Source organism: Pongo pygmaeus, chromosome 3 (assembly GCF_028885625.2).
Source record: "Pongo pygmaeus isolate AG05252 chromosome 3, NHGRI_mPonPyg2-v2.0_pri, whole genome shotgun sequence".
Classification (NCBI taxonomy): domain Eukaryota; kingdom Metazoa; phylum Chordata; class Mammalia; order Primates; family Hominidae; genus Pongo; species Pongo pygmaeus.
The window spans coordinates 167,118,060-167,131,013 of record NC_072376.2 but is presented as its reverse complement, the minus strand read 5'-3'; the positions used below and the strand labels follow the sequence as shown (position 1 = coordinate 167,131,013).

Sequence of the window (12,954 nt, the reverse complement as noted above, 5' to 3'; positions counted from 1 at the left end):
TATAAAATTCACATGTATTATAGCACTCTCTACCTAAAGCAGGTAGAAATAATGACACTCCAATAGGAATGAACAGAGTTCATGTTCAGCTATTGATTTCTAGACATCATTCCACAGTATAAAATATCATAACTTGTTATAGTAATGGCTAATTCCAAGTCCAGAGCAAGGAAAATAAAATGTAGTTTACTTGTTTCTAAGTGCTCAAATACTAAGACCATGTCAGAGGAGCACATGAGCCTGTTAAAGTGGCTCCCATGAAGCAAATTTTGCACATTTGAGTCTATAAAAGAACAATGATGGTAATTAATTGTAATACATTAATATGAATCTGCTGTGATTCTTGGAGCTGCCCTATTTGTGAATCGTTCATTGCTTAAACTCCTTTAAATTTAATTCGGCTAAAGTTTTTCTTTTAACACTTTGTTTAAATCTAGAACAGGTTCTTCACATTTTGTTTGTTTTGTTGTTCTCATGATAATGACTTTTCTGAAAAATCCAGGTTAGTGAATTTTTTTAAATGAGTTCATAATGATAATAGAGCAGAAACAAGATAGAGAAATAAGAAAATGTGAGAGAATATCAACTAATAAATGAAGAAGGAATAATAGAATTGGAAAAAATGCCATTCTGCAACCCCTAAGTAATAAGTGTAGCAAGCAAGGATGATTAACAGATCATGAAAATATAACATGAAAGGTTAGGGAACAGATTAGTCACACAGTCAAGGTATTCTTCTGCAAATTATTTACTAATCCCAGAGGAGAAAATCTACCTCACAATGAAGAGATCTTTGCGATCATCACCTTAACCAAGTGGCCTAACTTAGCATCATTATGGTGGAACAGTCTAACATCATGTATATGAAGCACTGAGAAATGTACAACACTGATAGAGTATTCTTGCCAAAGCATGTTTAACCTGAATCTAACAATGAAAAAGATTAATCAGGTAACTTCACAACGTAGAAAATTCCACAAGAAAATGAACCTGGATTCTTCAGAAAAGTATTTATCATGAGAACAACAAAACAAAATGTGAGGAACCTGTTCTAGATTAAAAGAAACTGTTAAAAGAAAAACTTCAGCTGAATTAAATTTAAAGGAGTTTAAGCAATGAACAATTCACAAATAGGGCAGCCTCAAGAATCACAGCAGATTCAGAGAGACTCCAGGGGTGCCTCCTGGTCAGAATAAATTTATAGACAGAAAAAGTAAGGTGACGTACAGAAATCGGAAGTGAGGTGTAGAAACAACTGGATTGGTTACAGCTTGGCGTTTGTCTTATTTAAACACAGTTTAAACACTCAGCAGTGTATGAGTGGCTGAAATAAGGCTGCTGGGATTGGCCAATCGCTGACCTGCTCAGCGATTGTTACAGGTGCATACTTTTAAGTTAGGTTTTCAATCTTGTCTACCTATTAAGTTAGGTTGCAGTTCATCCTCAAGGACTCAAATATAGAAGTATGGAGTCCTTCTCAGGCCATATTTGGTTTGCTTTAACAAAACTAAAAAGTGATTACAACCAAATGAAATGCATCAAACTTCACTGAATCCTGCAGATAAAGAAAACAAAATACATTTGAGAAATAATTGGGGAATTTTGATATGGAGTTCATATTAAACATAATGCATGTTAATTTTTGCATGTAAAAAATGGTGCTGTGCTTATGAGCTCATACTTAAGAGATGCATGATAAGGTACACAGAAGTGAAATTTCATAGTGTCTGCAACTTACTTGCAAATTGTTCAGCAAAAATACATAAATAAATAAATAGGAGATATTGAGGGAAAATAATGGCAAAGTGGGAACAACTGATAAGTCTAGATTAGGATATATACTTTTTTTATTGTACTAGTCTTTATCTTTTATGTAAATTTTGAAACTTTCAAAACAAAATGTTTGGAGACAGAAAAAATAACTCTCAATCCCAATGAAGCAAAGCCCTGAGAGATGTATTGGCATCTCATTGGAAAATGCATTCTGTGTTGCGGTTGGGAGAAAGAGGTTAGCCGCTGTGGTTGCTGACCTGTGAGGGGCTGACGTTGCTGTAAAAACCCGAGGCGCTGATTTCCATGCCTAACGTTCTATTGCCCAAGGCCAGAATGTGGACTTCGCATTTTTCCCAATTGAGAATCTGGAAGATGCTTGTAGCACTGAACAACAGAAGTCTGTGCTTCCCAGCAGTTTCAGCAAAGGCAGGGGGCCAAAACGTTATTAATTTTAATTCTAGCTAAACCACTGGCAAAAATGGGTGGCTCCCCTCAAATTCCATGGGAATGGATGGAAAGCACAGGCTTCTTTGGAAACCTGAGGCAGGATTTCAGCGGGATTGTTTTGGGAAGTCACATTTATGCCATTAATTAGTTTAACAAAGAAGCTTACCATCACTCATTTTAGCCTAATCATTAGCATCACATCTAATCAAATTTAGGTCTAAGAGGAAATAAAAACTTGGTATGTAATTCCGTTTGCTTTCTTTTATTTTGACAAGCATTTGTGAAAGTATTTTTTTCTCTCTCTTTTGCTAGATATTTTATGGAGAGCTAGATGTTCTTCAAAGAATATTGTGGAGAGAGGGGGCTATGGTTGGACAGAGAGATAAAAACAGCAAGTTTTCCAATTAAACAAATGAAGAAAGTTATCCAAGCCATGCATATATACTAAGGGTCCATCCCCATCAAGAGACTCAATCCACTCCACTTCAATTGTAAGAGTATGCTTTTAATACTCAATTTTAATGAAATTCAAGCCAAGCTTTTTGTTGCTCAATCTCTTTAACCAGGTGCCAAAAATCTGGCCAAATGTATGGAAGTAGATTCTTCTTCTTTGAACCACTACAAGGACTTTGATGTTTATGCCGAGTAGAAGGAATCTAGCTTGATTATCCTTTCTTCCAAAAGACCATCCCTTTATTGGTAAGGAGCATGCTGCCTGATTTATCCAGCTTGGAACGACACCATGAGCTTGGCCTTCCAAACCTACTTATTAAAAATCCCTTCCCTTTTTTGGTCAGCCTTAAGAATCACAAAGATTCTCACGCAACAAAGTAATTAACTGTTGCCATTTTTTTCTGAAAAAATAATTATGTTTAAGATAACTCAAATATACTTTTTATTGGCATTTTGTTTATTATTATACCTTTTAAAAAACAACAAAACTAAAACTCTATCCCTTTGACACTAGATTTTATAATTTGAAAAATGAGTTTGCCTTGTGCTTCCAAATCCACCTGATGTTTCTTCGGACAAACTTTTACACAATGTATTGCCTGTTGTTCTCAAGCCTTAACTGTATAATTTAAAAGTATAACTAATATATTCCTATGAAAATTTATGTAAATACCTCAATGCATGACTTTTTTAACAAGTTACTACATATAGTACCCCATTCCTGCTGGCACTCAGTGCAAACATCTTGTCTTAATTCAACAGTTCAAATTTTCTTCAGACTTTGATTACCCTTGATTAATTTCTCAATCCCAGCTGACACCATTCTAAAAGATTAAAAAAAATTAATCACTCCAATGTCATTCCAGATAAGACAAGCACAGGTTTTAAAATGCTTGTTAGGCATGTGGATTGGAATTTAAGACATCCTATATATAAAATTCTTACACGGAAATTGGGAAATTAGTCATGGACCCAGGCACTAGAAAAACATGTTTGCTTTTTGATACCTCTGCAAGGTAAATTTCAGTATTCTCTCATTAAGGGTTATATAGCATAGTTACACAGCACCCATGGTCATCAATTGTAAAGAGAATACTAGCCACGTTGTTTATTTTATATGTAAGTACAGCCAACCAAACATGCTTAACCACTTACAGCAGTTTATTGACACTGGCGAGAAACAACAATTTAGAAAAGCAAATGACGCAAATTGTATATTGTGGAGTTCTCAAGATTTCTGCCCCCCAACAAATTTTATTTAGAAACAGCTTTGTAACATTGAAAACATGCCAAAAATTTGGAAAGTAACAAGCAATCAGGTATTTTTTCCTCCTAAAGTTATAATTTGGTTATGTGCCAATCTCAAACAGTAGATTTTTCAAATTCAACCAGTTTCATTCATCAAAATGTGAAGATCTATTCAACAATGACTATATAGAGATATTAGGTTTTTAAGCCTGAACTAGTGAGCAGAAATCAAGCAAAAGCTGTGCACAGAGCAGCATTATAATCACCAAATTTCAAAGCAAAAAAAGAACGCTAATATCATTAACATATTTTGTTTTAGTTTGGACCAAATACTATAGTTAAATGTATGTTATACATGGAAATAAAAATTAGTTTCAGTTTGCAAGTACCCATATAAATAGATTTCCTTTAAAAGATAACATGGGAATTTTATGTGTATTGTAGCACTGCATAGTATGATATATGATACAATATAATATAATTATTATTTCATTATTTATCATTACTGCATTACAGGGTCTCATCAGTCAACACTTTAGCATGGAGGCAATGTTACACAGGAGATGAGAATATGACCAAGCTGTATTTTGTCCTGCTATTTACTGGTTCTGTTACCTTTGGCATGTTCATTAACCTCCTGCTGCCCAAGTTTCCCCATTTGAAAAATAGGGATAATAGGGGTAGAGCCAAGATGGCTGAATAGGAACAGCTCCAGTCTACAGCTCCCAGCGTGAGCAACGCAGAAGACGGGTGATTTCTGCATTTCCAACTGAGCTTTGAAGAGAGTAGTGGTTCTCCCAGCACGCAACTAGAGATCTGAGAATGGATGGACTGCCTCCTCAAGTGGGCCCCTGACCCCCGAGTAGACTAACTGCGAGGCACCCCCTAGTAGGGACAGACTGACACCTCACACGGCCGGGTACTCCTCTGAGACAAAACTTCCAGAGGAATGGTCAGGCAGCAACATTTGCTGTTCACCAATATCCACTGTTCTGCAGCCTCCGCTGCTGATACCCAGGCAAACAGGGTCTGGAGTGGACCTCCAGCAAACTCCAACAGACCTGCAGCTGAGAGTCCTGACTGTTAGAAGGAAAACTAGCAAACAGAAAGGACATCCACACCAAAACCCCATCTGTACATCATCATCAAAGAGCAAAGGTAGATAAAACCACAAAGATGGGGAAAAAACAGAGCAGAAAAACTGGAAACTCTAAAAATCAGAGCACCTCTCCTCCTCCAAAGGAACGCAGCTCCTCACCAGCAACAGAACAAAGCTGGACGGAGAATGACTTTGACGAACTGAGAGAAGAAGGCTTCAGACGCTCAAACTACTCCGAGCTAAAGGAGGAAGTTCAAACCCATGGCAAAGAAGTTAAAAACCTTGAAAAAAATTAGACGAATGGCTAACTAGAATAACCAATGAAGAGAAGTCCTTAAAGGACCTGATGGAGCTGAAAACCACAGCATGAGATCTATGTGATGAATGTACAGCCTCAGTAGCCAATTCGATCCACTGGAAGAAAGGGTATCAGTGATGGAAGATCAAATGAATGAAATGAAGTGAGAAGAGAAGTTTAGAGAAAAAAGAATAAAAAGAAATGAACAAAGCCTTCAAGAAACATGGGACTATGTGAAAACACCAAATCTACGTCTGATTGGTGTACCTGAAAGTGACGGGGAGAATGGAAACAAGTTGGAAAACACTCTGCAGGATATTATCCAGGAGAACTTCCCCAATCTAGCAAGGCAGGCCAACATTCAAATTCAGGAAATACAGAGAACACCACAAAGATACTCCTCGAGAAGAGCAACTCCAAGACACATACTTGTCAGATTCACCAAAGTTGAAATGAAGGAAAAAATGTTAAGGGCAGCCAGAGAGAAGGGTCGGGTTACCCACAAAGGGAAGCCCATCAGACTAACAGCAGATCTCTCGGCAGAAACTATACAAGCCAGAAGAGAGTGGGGGCCAATATTCAACATTCTTAAAGGAAAGAATTTTCAACCCAGAATTTCATATCCAGCCAAACTAAGCTTCATAAGTGAAGGAGAAATAAAATACTTTACAGACAAGCAAATGCTGAGAGATTTTGTCACCACTAGGCCAGCCTTACAAGAGCTCCTGAAAGAAGCACTAAACATGGAAAGGAACAACTGGTACCAGCCACTGCAAAAACATGCCAAATTGTAAAGACCATCGAGGCTAGGAAGAAACTGCATCAACTAACAAGCAAAATAACCAGCTAACATCATAATGACAGGATCAAATTCACACATAACAATATTAACCTTAAATGTAAATGGGCTAAATGCCCCAATTAAAAGGCACAGACTGGCAAATTGGATAAAGAGTTAAGACCCATCAGCATGCTGTATTCAGGAAACCCATCTCACGTGCAGAGACACACATAGGCTCAAAATAAAGGGATGGAGGAAGATCTACCAAGCAAATGGAAAACAAAAAAAGGCAGGGGTCGCAATCCTAGTCTCTGATAAAACTGACTTTAAATGAACAAAGATCAAAAGAGACAAAGAAGGCCATTACATAATGGTAAAGGGATCAATTCAACAAGAAGAGCTAACTATCCTAAATATATATGCACCCAATACAGGAACACCCAGATTCATAAAACAAGTCCTTAGAGACCTACAAAGAGACTTAGACTCCCACACAATAATAATGGGAGACTTTAACACCCCACTGTCAACATTAGACAGATCAACGAGACAGAAGGTTAACAAGGATATCCAGGAATTCAACTCAGCTCTGCACCAAGCAGACCTAATAGGCATCTACAGAACTCTCCACCCCAAATCAACACAATATACATTCTTCTTAGCACCATATCGCACTTATTCCAAAATTGACCACAGAGTTGGAAGTAAAGCACTCCTCAGCAAATGTAAAAGAACAGAAATTATAACAAACTGTCTCTCAGACCACAGTGCAATCAAACTAGAACTCACGATTAAGAAACTCACTCAAAACCGCTCAACTACATGGAAACTGAACAACCTGCTCCTGAATGACTACAGGGTACATAACGAAATGAAGGCAGAAATAAAGATGTTCTTTGAAACCAATGAGAACAAAGACACAACATACCAGAATCTCTGGGACACATTCAAAGCAGTGTGTAGAGGGAAATTTATAGCACTAAATGCCCACAAGAGAAAGCAGGAAAGATCTACAATTGACACACTAACATCACAATGAAAAGAACTAGAGAAGCAAGAGCAAACACATTCAAAAGCTAGCAGAAGGCAAGAAAGAACTAAGATCAGAGCAAACTGAAGGAAATAGAGACACAAAAAACCCTTCAAAAAATCAATGAGTCCAGGAGCTGGTTTTTTGAAAAGATCAACAAAATTGATAGACCGCTAGCAAGACTAATAAAGAAGAAAAGAGAGAAGAATCAAATAGAAGCAATAAAAAATGATAAAGAGGATATCACCACCGATCCCACAGAAATACAAACTACCATCAGAGAATACTATAAACACCTCTACGCAAATAAACTAGAAAATCTAGAAGAAATGGATAAATTCCTCGACACATACACCCTCCCAAGACTAAACCAGGAAGAAGTTGAATCTCTGAATAGACCAATAACAGGCTCTGAAATTGAGGCAATAATTAATAGCTTACCAACCAGAAAAAGTCCAGGACCAACCAGATGGATTCACAGCCAAATTCTACCAGAGGTACAAGGAGGAGCTGGTACCATTCCTTCTGAAACTATTCCAATCAACAGAAAAAGAGGGAATCCTCCCTAACTCATTTTATGAGGCCAGCATCATCCTGATACCAAAGCCTGGCAGAGACACAACAACAAAAGAGAATTTTAGACCAATATCCCTGATGAACATTGAGGCAAAAATCCTCAATAAAATACAGGCAAAGCTAATCCAGCAGCACATCAAAAAGCTTATCCACCATGATCAAGTGGGCTTCATCCCTTGGATGCAAGGCTGGTTCAACATACACAAATCAATAAACCTAATCCAGCATATAAACAGAACCAACGACAAAAACCACATGATTATCTCAATAGATGCAGAAAAGGCCTTTGACAAAATTCAACAACCTTCATGCTAAAAACTCTCAATAAATTACATATTGATGGGACATATCTCAAAATAATAAGAGCTATCTATGACACACTCACAGCCAATATCATACTGAATGGACAAAAACTGGAAGCATTCCCTTTGAAAACTGGCACAAGACAGGGATGCCCTCTCTCACCACTCCTATTCAATGTAGTGTTGGAAGTTCTCACCAGGGAAATCAGGCAGGAGAAAGAAATAAACGGTATTCAATTAGGAAAAGAGGAAGTCAAATGACATGACTGTTTGCAGATGACATGACTGTATATCTAGAAAACCCCATCGTCTCAGCCCAAAATCTCCTTAAGCTGATGGGCAACTTTAGCAACGTCTCAGGATACAAAATCAATGTGCAAAAATCACAAGCATTCTTATACACCAATAACAGACAAACAGCCAAATCATGAGTGAACTCCCATTCACAATTGCTTCAAAAGAATAAAATACCTAGGAATCCAACTTACAAGGGACGTGAAGGACCTCTTCAAGGAGAACTACAAACTGCTGCTCAATGAAATAAAAGAGGATACAAACAAATAGAAAAACATTCCATGCTCATGGGTAGGAAGAATCAATATCATGAAAATGGCCATACTGCCCAAGGTAATTTATACATTGAATGCCATCCCCATCAAGCTACCAATGACTTTCTTCACAGAATTGGAAAGAACTACTTTAAAGTTCATAAGGAACCAAAAAAGAGCTCACATTGCCAAGTCAATCCGAAGCCAAAAGAACAAAGCTGGAGGCATCATGCTACCTGACTTCAAACTATACTACAAGGCGACAGTAACCAAAACAGCATGGTACTGGTACCAAAACAGAGATATACACCAATGGAACAGAACAGAGCCCTCAGAAATAATGCCACATATCTACAACTATCTGATCTTTGACAAACCTGACAAAAACAAGAAATGGGGAAACGATTCCCTATTTAATAAATGGTGCTGGGAAAACTGGCTAGCCATATGTAGAAAGCTGAAACTGGATCCCTTCCTTACACCTTAAACAAAAATTCATTCAAGATGGATTAAAGACTTACATGTTAGACCTAAAACCATAAAAACCCTAGAAGAAAACCTAGGCAATACCATTCAGGACACAGGCATGGGCAAGGACTTCATGTCTAAAACACCAAAAGCATTGGCAACAAAAGCCAAAATTGACAAATGGGATCTAATTAAACTCAAGAGCTTCTGCACAGCAAAAGAAACTGCCATCAGAGTGAACAGGCAACCTATAGAATGGGAGAAAATTTCTGCAATCTACTCATCTGAAAAAGGGCTAATATCCAGAATCTACAATGAACTGAAACAAATTTACAAGAAAAAAACAAACAACCTCATTAAAAAGTGGGCAAAGGATATGAACAGACACTTCTCAAAAGAAGACATTTATGCAGCCAAAAGACACATGAAAAAATGCTCATCATCACTGGCCATCAGAGAAATGCAAATCAAAACCACAATGAGACACCATCTCACACCAGTTAGAATGGCGATCATTAAAAAGTCAGGAAACAACAGGTGCTGGAGAGGATATGGAGAAATAGGAACACTTTTACACTGTTCTTGGGACTGTAAAATAGTTCAACCATTGTGGAAGTCAGTCTGGTGATTCCTCAGGGATCTAGAACTAGAAATACCATTTGACCCAGCTATCCCATTACTGGGTATATACCCAAAGGATTATAAATCATGCTGCTATAAAGACACATGCACACGTATGTTTACTGTGGCACTATTCACAATAGCAAAGACTTAGAACCAACCCAAATGTCCAACAATGATAGACTGGATTAAAAAAATGTGGCACATATACACCATGGAATACTATGCAGCCATAAAAAATGATGAGTTCGTGTCCTTTGTAGGGACATGGATGAAGCTGGAAACCATCATTCTCAGCAAACTATCGCAAGGACAAAAAACCAAACACTGCATGTTCTCACTCATAGGTGGGAATTGAACAATGAGAACACATGGACACAGGAAGGGGAACATCACACACCGGTACCTGTTGTGTGGTGAGGGGAGGGGGGAGGGATAGCATTAGGAGATATACCTAATGCTAAATGACGAGTTAATGGGTGCAGCACACCAACATGGCACATGTATACATATGTAACAAGCCTGCACGTTGTGCACATGTACCCTAAAACTTAAAGTATAATAAAAAAAAAGAAAAATAGGGATAATATCTTCTCTCAAGTAGACCATATGAAAATTTGAACAAGAAAATATTTGTGAAATCACTAACACAGTTCCTAGCACATAATACACAATTACTGATAGCATTTCTTTTTTACTCTAGATGCTTTCTTTCTAGAATAGTATTCAATTTGGTTCACAGTACTAATACATTTAGTGCTGATAGATATTACTTGAGAAACTTTGATTTTTGCTGAACTCATCTTACACCTGTCTAGGCAATGGGAGTGATGTGTGCCTGCTAAGTCTTGGTATTCCCATGGACAAGAAAGGTAGCATTTGCATGCCAAGCATATTATATTTGGTTATCTCATTATTTCTCACAATAATCATGTGAGGCAGGAACCATGATTCTTTCGATTCTTTAGATAAGAAACTAAGGGTAAAATGTTTTCTAAGGTTACATAGGCAGTCAAGTGGTGGAAGGAGCATTCAAATATGTGAAATCTGAAGTTAGATAATAATCACCAACTTTTAGTATCTCTCAGGCTCTATGTTAATTTATTTAAATTACATGGTTAAAGAGGAAACAGCATTTACAGGGTGAAGAATAGGGAGGAACCATGTGCCTGGGGCTCACACTATGGAGAGAGAAGAGGGGGAGCTCAGTGAAGTTTGTAGTTTGCATTTATGCACCTGCAGGACAACAGAAACATCTGATTCAAGAACGCTGGTCTCCTGGCTGAGTTGGCAGCCATCGCGTCTGTATACACTGCACGCGTTTGAGTCGCAGTCCAAGTCTGCTCATGATTATGTCTTCTGATCCCAGAGTGTGAAAACGAAATCCAGATTCTTGTAGCTAACATATTACACTCCAAGTTAGATATCCATTGTAACAAGGAGAAGACAGTGGGATTAAATATCTACTATGTCTATGGCAACAAACTGTTCTGCCATGAGGCTTTTGGCCAAAATCAGCAACTGATCTGGAGATCACTGCTGTGCAGAATTTGAACTTGATGGATTGTGAGGTAGTCCTAGCACTTAGTGTTTAACTCACTTAATCCTTACACAAACTCTACGTGATAGTACTATAACCAATCCTGCTTAGATGAGGAAACTGAGGCAGGCAGATCTGAAACATCCTTCACATTAGTCAACAATGGGTTTGGGCAGGATTGAAGCTGGGCAGTTTGATGGTACAGCCTGGTCTTCTAATCCCCATAGAACATTCATGCGTGGGAAGGAAAGCACTTGGTCCTTGGCCCTTTAAATTAATGAAATTATCATGACACTCACACCCATATGAGCACACTCATGCACCTTCACACTTTACTTTTGCCTCAAGGATGTGGGTAGTTTTAGAATTAAAAAAAAAAAAAAAAAAAGTGGTTCCCAGGACTAGGGGCAGGACATGACAGGGAGTTATTATTTAATGGCATGGAGTTTCAGTTGGGGAAGATGAGAAATTTCTGGAGCTAGATGGCGGTGATGGTTGCACAACAATATAAATGTACTTAAAGCCACTGAACTGCCACTCAAAAATTGTTAAAATGATCAATTCTATGTTGTGCATATTTATCACAATGAGAAAAAGTAGGAGTTAAAGGAGAGAAGTTAAATGAGGGTTATCCAACCCAAAGTGTTGACTGTGCCAATGCTGAGAAACTCTGGGTTGCAGGGTTAGACAGGTGAGTCTTACAGAGGTGACCAGATGAGTGGCAGTGTTCTGCTACACTGTGTGTTGATTTAACTGGTTTTATTTTTAGACCTTGAGTTTTGTTGTTTGCTATTTTATCTTTCCCAGAGAGAATATAAGATAGAGTTCTGTTAAGCTCCTGGGAAATTCAGCAGGTTCTGAAGGAAGAGTGTTTGTTCCTGCAGCACTTTGAATTTCCATGGCTTGTAATACAGTTTTCAATAAATAAGGATAGTCATTGTCCACAGTGGCTTCCGGCTAAAGTGGCCTTGTCATCTCTTGGTGTTTTTTGCAAGAAGACCGATATATAGACAATATTATCTTTTCTAGACTATTCAGAATTACAGAATAAGCTTCAAGTGAGAATAGAATTTCAAATTTAGATGATAATTTTTGCCCACTAATCAGTAAGGTGGAAAAAGAGGACAAAAACTTTGATAATAACTAAAACCCAAAACGGAGGCATTCAGGCCTCTGTCCATAAGGATCCCATCTCTCAATGAATCAAAACCTTACCCTTGAAGGTCAAAGTTTTCATACCAACCAAGATAAATAAAACTATTTATTTTTTTTCAGAACGTCTGTTAGAAATATCACTCAACATACCTGCTTTTAAAAAATTCAGTCTTAAAAATGGAAAATAAAATTTAATACTGTGTTATTACTTACAGTTGTCACTGGCAAAGTTTCTAGCTGCCTTCTGAATTTTCAAGCACCACCCAGAGTTGTTTTTCTTTCAAAAAGGATTTTTCCCTTAAGATGTTGTGAAGATCTCTAAGTAGAATTGCACGCAGTCCTGTGAAGGATAAATGTTATTCTTTTTCACCTCCAGTTTGATTTTTTTAATGCTAACTTTGTAATTTGCCAGAAAGAAAAAGTTCTGTATATGATATTGGCATTCTGTTATAGGATTTACACCACACATATTTGTATGGGCCTGTGCCTGGGAATCTTACCTAAATCCTTTATCCCTACAGTTCCCACTGAGGACTTTATCTTTAGATCCAAAGTGCTAGAAAAATCTTCTGTGATATTTAAACTTTTAGTCTGTAAATCTGTTAATGTTGATAA

General features: G+C 37.7%; 1 long non-coding RNA gene across 1 annotated transcript in view; it reads right to left on the bottom strand.

Moving 5' to 3' along the window:
* Positions 1 to 12,954, bottom strand: part of LOC129035329 (uncharacterized) — a 307,216-nt gene that overhangs the window by 152,107 nt on the left and 142,155 nt on the right. Inside the window, exon 2 of the long non-coding RNA XR_008502167.2 lies at positions 12,553 to 12,679. This is a non-coding gene — a long non-coding RNA (uncharacterized LOC129035329). The remainder of the gene's footprint in view (positions 1 to 12,552; positions 12,680 to 12,954) is intronic.